Below are 8,141 nucleotides of genomic sequence, written 5' to 3'. Positions count from 1 at the left end.
GGTACACATTCCTTCATAGATGCAATTTCTTCAAACAACTAAGCCTAGAAGGATACCAATAAATCACCTTCAAGTTGTGTCAAGCTAGGGTACCTTTGTCCTCAATCGTTAAATGCTTTTGTCAAGAGTAGACTCCCTATGGTGTTAGAAACACTGGAGGATCGCGGAATTCCCCCTCTTGCCTAGACGAGAAGAAGGGTCGTCCCCTCTCTACCAAGCACAAAAATGGATACGGTGGATAAAGGGATCGATAGATATTTGAGTTTCACTTTGGGAGTTTGCTTTTGTTTTTGTTTTCCCCCCAATTTCTTGTGGCATTTGACATTTGAGAACACTTTCTTTGCCATTTCTTTTTGATTTTTTGGCATTTCAACACTTGTCAACTTTCAAATTTTTGCATTTTCTTTTTGAACATTTTCAATGTCACCTAATATGTAGTGAGGGTGCCTTATATTTGAAGCTTTAGGAGTTCTATTTTTGCTCCTCTTTTCATTTGATGCATTTTTTTTTGCAAAATTAATTTAACTTTTCATTTCATTGAACTCAAATTGATTTCTTTATGTGCCCATTCCCTTTGATGACAAAAATGTGGTAGAACATGGATGATGGATGGATGCATGGTTTCAAGGGTCACCTTGGAATAAACGGTAGCCAAGGAGTTATCACACCACAAGGTACTCTTGACTAGGCTTTAATCCATGGGTCAAAGGATACTAGCATAACACATCCTAGGGTGTTTTACAAGTATTCTAACAAGCAAAGTCTTAAGAAGAAAAAGAATCTATTAGGGCCTATATACACTTGTCAGACTTCCCAAGTAGACGGTTTCGCAAAATTATTCTAACATGCAACTACATGCCATGATGCAACTAGTATATAAACATCCTAATGCAAATGATTCTACCAACTAATATGACATATAAACTAAATTCAAGTCCTAAGTTCACATTGTTATACCGCATCAATCAAAATAAAGCCACATAGTCATTAACATAAAGAGGAAAAAGAAGATTGGAAAGATCATACCATGCGGTCTTCAATATCCTCATGTCTCGGATGTGGCGTAGTCGATTAATGTGAACAAGGATAAAACAAACAAACACAATATATACAACAATATATACATGACTACACTACAAAGGAAATGAACTTGTTTTTGGATTTTTCAAAATTTTAAATTTTTATGGTTTTTCAATTTTTTTTTAATTTTTTTTTTATTTTTGGATAAAATTGAAGTTAGAATTCCCCATCCCCACACTAATATGGGCATTGTCCTCAATGGCCAAAATGATGGGAAATTATGCAAACATGATGCATGATTTCTACACTAAATGCAAGCTACACTAATCTACACTACATGATGCATGAGTTTTTGTTTATGACGGAGAGCGTAATTTAGATTACCTCCCGTTGCGTATGCATGTACTTCCCCAAACCGAGATAGACATTATTTCTAATGTCCTAAAGTTGGGGTAGTTCATGCACACAAGATGCAATGCATGAAACTAAATTTGTCATTTTGGATTTTCAAAAGTGGGAACAATGAAATAAGAACACCTCAATGAGGCTGAGGTGTTAGTCCTCTATGCTGCTAGGACTCTCCAACCAAGATCAAGATAAAATAATAAAACAAAGAAAGAAGTAGACAAACCTCAAGAGGGTAGGAGCCTCCAAAGCTTGCTAGTCTTCCACCATATCATCATTGTCATCATCTTCCTCAATAGAAGTGCACTCATCACCACTTCCCTCTTCACTTTCTTGCTCACTTCCTTCATCATCCTCTTCTTCTTCTTCATTAGCCTTTTCATCAATGTTATCATCAACAATCTCATCACCGACAACCTCGTCGTCACCCGGAATCTCACCCCTAGATGCATTTGGAAGTAAGACTTCCCTCTCCGCCCAACTAGGCAAAGGACATGAAGGATCAAGTAGTCCTTGCCTAGCTAAATGAAGGAGGGGTGGATATTGGGCTAAGTATGCATCTTCTCGATCCTTAAAAGCTTGTTTGTGCATCTCTTGCATAAGTAGAGTCATGTAGTCATTGCTTGCTTTAACACCTTCGGGTTTGAACTCTTGATACTTGAAAGGTTAGGGTGGTGTGACAATGGAGGAGGAGGGCATTTCAATTTTACCCCTTTGTTGACGGATGATGTATTCAGCTTCTTTTGAGAGGGGAAGAAGGTAGTTGGTCCGATGGACACTCAAACGGCATATCTTGGAAGGCAAAGTAAAAGATTTAGCCTCATTGGTGAGCCACCCATATTTGGTGTCAAGAGGGTTATGAGTGACCCACTTGTTCTTGTTAATCATGGCATCCATGTCAATGAGATGACTCCCCTTTTTCGCCACATACTTGCTATCCTTGTTGAAATTCGGATCAAAGTACTTAGCCAAAAGAGTGACTAGACCTCCATTTACAATAACAGTGGTGCCTTGCTTTCCACAATGAACATTTAGCCATCTTTCCCTCAAAAGCCTTAGAGAATTGTAAGGCTTGGTGAATTCCCTTCCAATATTTAAGGCCGACTCAAGAAGAACACAATTGAGCTTGGTAAAGTGGTTAGTGTCTTTTATTGCAATGATAGTATTCCCGATGACCTTATGCCACACTCTAATGCCCGGATGGTGGACTAATAGAGCGCGACTAGCATGATAGTTCTCAAATTTCCTCCCATAAATCGCCTCCCAAAGAGGAGCGGGGTCATACTTTTCGGGATTCTTGTAATAACTAGGTGAATCACTAAGACCCAATACTTTACCCAATTCATCAAAGGTGATGCGCCTACTCACATTAGCAAGGCGGAACTCGATGTTTTCTCTAGTCTCTACCTTACTAACTTTCAAAGAACTCAAGAATTCTAAGGTAAGGGAGGGGTATGTCAATTCTCTTGTAGCAAACAATTTTCCCAACCCCATAGCTTCAAAGAAGGCTTTCGTTTGTTCAAGGACACCCAATTTGTTCAAGGCATCTTCACATATGAACTTGGTGGATAGAAAGGATTTTCTAGCATACTTGGCAAATGTATCCCTATGGGAGTTAGAAATGAAAATTATCTCCGGATAGTTTGATAATTGAGCAATTTCCGGAGTTGTTGATGTTGTTGCTTCTAAGGGAGGTTGTTGTTGTTGAACTTCCAAGTTTGAACTAGCTACCGCCATAGCTAATGAGGCTTTATTTGCTTGAAGACTCTTTTGTCTTGTTGACAGTGCCTTTGCCTTAGGTGCCTTTGTTGCTCCTTTTGTCCTTGCCATTGATGATTTAACCAAGAAAAGAGTGAAAATCTTCAATTTCCAAGTATACCCAAATCGATTCTAAGATGAAAGGCTTTGCCTTTATAATTTCAAAAATCGACTCAAAGGTTGAAGATTTTGGTGCTTGGTTTGATTTTTGTTGGAAGATGAGTGATTAATTGTTGTTAAAAGGAAGTTTGGATTTGATTTTGTTAAATTTGGTTGAGGAAATCTTATTTTGGTGATGGAGAGGATGAGGGTTTTGAGTTTTGGGGTTTATGGGTAGTGTTTTGAATGAAGGAATGAAGAAATGAATGTGGGATGGGGTATTTAAAATACCCGAAGATTTTTGAATTGCAGGGGAAGACGGGCGTCTTTCCTTCGGGACGCTCGGATTCTGCCTTTTTTTAGTTCAGGATTCTCGCCTAAAGACGGGCGTCTTTCAGCAAACACGCTCGGATTTATCGATGCGGGACGGGCGTCTTCTGGCGAAGACGGGCGGATTCTCGAGACAGTGAGATTTCTTGTTATTCACAGGCAAAAAGACGGGCGTCTTTCCTTCCAAGACGGGCGGATTTCTGAAGACGAGCGTCTTCTCTACAAGGACGCTCGGATTCTTCAACAGTCCCAAAATTTCAAATTTTCAGCTCAGATGGACGGGCGGATTTTGACAAAGACGCCCGGATTGCCTGAAGACGGGCGGATTCCCATGAAGACGCTCGGATTCTCCCTATTTTACCCGAATTCAGTTCTATCCGTGCACTTGCATATCCCTTGTCATTTTTCATTCTTCAAATCCCGTGTTCTTCATTGTAGGGGCACTACTAAGGCATGAATAGCTTAGGCAGTTGCTATCCCCACACTAAGCTAAAGCACTACACATCAATTGAATCATTAGTCCCTCCCTCACTTCTCTCAAAAAATGATAATTATCTTGATCAAAGCATAAAAATCCAAAAATGACAAAAATGCAATGTAAGAATTAAAATGCGAGTTAGGGAGTTAGAAATATTTACAAATGGTGGTTTAGGGAGGACTCCACCAAACTCTCATGCTTAGTGAGATGTCATAGGGGCATGTCCAAGGTGTTGTTGATGTTGCTCAACACCTTGAAAAAGTAATCAAAAGCTTGTTCATTATCATGATAAAGATCTTCAATAGACCTTTGCCCTTGTTGTCGGTCTTGATCGATAGCATTACCAATATAGGGGTTGAAAATCCCTTCAAACTCATCGTCCCAAAGACCACAAACTTCATCTACCTGATCACTAAAGATCTCTTGAGTTGATAGAGACAACTCTCCCACTTTCTTATCTTGGCCAATGAGGCCATCCTCTTCATTGCTTGACTTTGGTGAGCTTTTCAAGCTCTCTTTGTTACAATTCACTTGCTCTTTGAATGGAGCATCTTCAATTTTCTTTTTCCATTGGAATTCCGACTTATTCCTATCATCCTTCCGGCTATAATGATCAACCATAAAATATGGTTCATGCAAACGGGGAGCTCTCATGGTCTTGTCAAGATTGAAAGTTATGCTCTCATCTCCCACTTCTAGAGTGAGCTCTCCATGCTTCACATCAATCACCGCACCCGCGGTGTGTAAGAAAGGTCTTCCTAGAATGATTGGAATGTTGGAGTCTTCTTCCATGTCAACAATGACAAAGTCCACCGGTATGAAAAATTTCCCAACTCTTACGGGAACATCTTCGCATATCCCTAATGGTGTCTTCCTCGATCTATCAGCCATTTGGAGTGTGATATTGGTGCATTTAAGCTCTCCCATCCCCAACCTTTTACTCATCGAGTACGGCATAACACTCACTCCAGCCCCTAGATCACATAAGGCTTTGTTGATCGTGGTGTCGCCAATGGTACACGGTATTGAGAAGCTTCCCGGATCTTTGAGTTTTGGAGGTGAACCCCCTTGAAGTATTGCACTACTCACCTTAGTGAAGGCGATAGTCTCAAGCTTTCGGATCGACTTCTTCTTTGTTAGGATGTCTTTCATGTATTTTGCATAGGCTGGCACGTGATTGATTAATTCCGTGAAAGGAATTGAGACTTCCAAATTCTTCACAATTTCTATAAATTTTCCAAGTTGGTCATCAAATTTGGGCTTGGCTTGACGACTTGGAAAAGGAAGTCTAATCACAATGGGCTCCTTCTACTTGACCTTGTCTTCATTTTTCTTTGAAATTTCTTCTTTTGATGGTTCTCCATCCTTGGAGTTTTGAACAATTTCTTCTTTGTCACTAGCTTGCACAACTTCATCCTCAACTTGCTTCTTCGGTGCTTCATACCTTGTACCACTCCTTAAGTGAATGGCACTAACCGTTTCAGGTCTTGGGGGATTACTTTGAGGTGGTAATTGCCCCTTTTGTCTTTGTGAGCTTGAAGATGCTAGTTGAGTCAATTGGGTTTCCAACATTTTGGTGTGAGCTAGGATGTTGTTGATGGTGATTTTCTTTACTTGACTATCCTTTTGCATTTGAGTGAAAAACTCTTGTTGATTCTTTTGCATTTGGAGGACCGCTTTTTGAACATCAAAACCTTGGTCATTTTGTTGATTGTATGGAGATTGATTTTGGTAACCTTGGTTTTGGTTGTAAAAGGGTCTTCGATTTTGGTTTCTCATGGGAGGTAGGGTGTATGTTGGTTGAGGGTTTTGAACATTTTGGCTTTTATATGAGAGATTTGGATGGAATTTGGTGTTTTCATTGTAATTGTTTGAATAAGGGGTACCACTCTTGTATGCTTGGAAAGCATTCACTGGTTCATTTGTTCCCGTACATTCACTTTGGTCATGTCCCAAAGTTCCAAAATTCTCACATATCCCACTTGGGATTGATGAAGATGCCGTCATGGCATTAACATGATGCTTTGGTGATTTTGAGGCTTCTTCAAGTCTAGCCATAGCTTTTTCAAACTTCAAATTGATGGTATCAATGTGAGCACTAAGTTGAGCACCCAATTGAGTAATGGAGTCCACTTCATGCTTTCCTCCTCTAGTAGCCTTGCGAGGTCTACTATATTGTGAGTTATGGACCGCCATTTCCTCAATTTTGTTCCAAGTTTGATTGTCATCAACTTCGGTGAACATTCCATTTGATCCCATGTTGAGAATGTTCCTTGAATCTTCATAAAGACCGTTCCAAAATTGTTGTACCAAGAACCACTCGCTAAGTCTATGGTGAGGACATGAGCGACAAATTCCCTTGAATCGCTCCCAAGCTTCATACAAAGATTCTTCATCCCTTTGCTTAAAGCTCGTAATTTGAGCTCTTAGAATGTTAGTCTTTTCCGGTGGATAGAACTTTTTGTAGAAAGCTAGAGCCAACTTTTTCCAAGAATCAATTCCGAGAGTAGCCTTATCAAGGCCTTTCAACCATTGTTTTGCGGTGCCAATTAGAGAAAAAGGAAATAAGACCAATCGAATTTGGTCTTGAGTTACACCGGTTAGATAAATCGCATCACAATAGTCACAAAAAGTCTCCATATGAGAATGAGGGTCTTCACTAGGCATCCCCCCCAAATTGGCTTCTTTCGACTAATTGAATAAGTGCGGATTTGACAATAAAATTTCTGGTTAGATGTTGTGGTGTGGGAGTACCATTGGGTAGGTTCTCCTCGGTGGGTACGGAATGTGATGAAAACTTAGGCATTGTGGGTTGATTTTGTGTTGGATTTTGTGTTGGGTTCTCCTCACCTTCTCTTACAAAAGGGTTGATGAACTCAATAGTATTTGGTTTAATATCTACAACCTCGCCAATACCTCTCAAAGTTCTCCTAGCAAGTCTTCTACTGGTTGTCAAAGTTCTTTCAATTTCGTGATCAAAGGGTAACAAGTCACCTTGTGATCTTCTAGACATGCAAAATATCAAACAACTCGAAAATAATTAGAACAAACCTTGAGGAGTTTTTGTAACACCCCCATACTCCAAGTGCCTTACCAGGACCACTCACGTATGAAGACATTACCATCTCGGTTACCCGAGGCAATGATAATCAAACAACAACAAAGAAACAATGTTTATTATAAATAATTTAGCGAATAGTTACAATCCTCAAAACCAAACCAAAAGTACGATACATGATCTCAAACTGATCGTTTCTAACCGAAATGTAAATAAACTAAAGGCTACAAATGAAGACTCTTATCATCATGTCGTGGCATCCCGGCTATCCCAAAGACTCATCTCAATACCTGCTCAATATCTGCTCACCATCCCCGAATGGATCACCGCAGTTTACAAAACAACACCGGGTCAGTACTAATCACACAATCAATATGTATAACAACAATAAGATACACAGACAGCTTAACTGTCACACACACACACACACACAACCAACCAATTCCCATCATCTCAATACAGACTGTCCACTGGACCAGCCCTGCCAGTGGGGGACCGCAGCCGTACCCACCAAATCCCCACTCCACATAGTGAGCGATAAACCTGTCCATTAATGTGCACATCCCTTCTGTGGCGGGTTCCACAGAAGGCGAAACTAGGGCGTGAAGCCACTCCCGCAAGTGACCCCACTCAGCCGAGGCCACGCCCCGCGAACCATCAACAACGATCACAACCACAATCACAGTACAATTATTATATCAAACAACCAAATACAATACATCAACCAATAACCCATTATGGGACTAATACGAGTAGAAATCCTACCCGGTATGCACACAATCGAGACGGTCTCTCTTTGAGTCAAAAAGCCTTTTCTATGAACCCTCCTCCTATCATACAACACATAGAGGCTACCAATCACATACTACACATAAAAACCCCCAATCTCTAAATTAGGGTTTAACCAAACCAAAGGAAAAACAATAAAAAGGGTACATAGATCTTACCCTCGACGCAAGGAACCCAACGATATAAACAACGACAAGAACTCGA

General features: G+C 40.3%; 1 non-coding gene across 1 annotated transcript; it reads left to right on the top strand.

Moving 5' to 3' along the window:
• The first annotated feature begins 6,416 nt into the window (after nucleotides 1–6,416).
• Nucleotides 6,417–6,523, top strand: LOC141635856 (small nucleolar RNA R71). Its single transcript, XR_012540512.1, has one exon. It is a non-coding gene; the product is annotated as a small nucleolar RNA R71 (small nucleolar RNA).
• Nucleotides 6,524–8,141: the final 1,618 nt, after the last annotated feature.

The sequence above is a fragment of the Silene latifolia genome, chromosome Y, assembly GCF_048544455.1.
Source record: "Silene latifolia isolate original U9 population chromosome Y, ASM4854445v1, whole genome shotgun sequence".
Taxonomy (NCBI): domain Eukaryota; kingdom Viridiplantae; phylum Streptophyta; class Magnoliopsida; order Caryophyllales; family Caryophyllaceae; genus Silene; species Silene latifolia.
The sequence above is the reverse complement of the archived record's forward strand: the minus strand, read 5'-3'. Positions and strand labels throughout refer to the sequence as shown.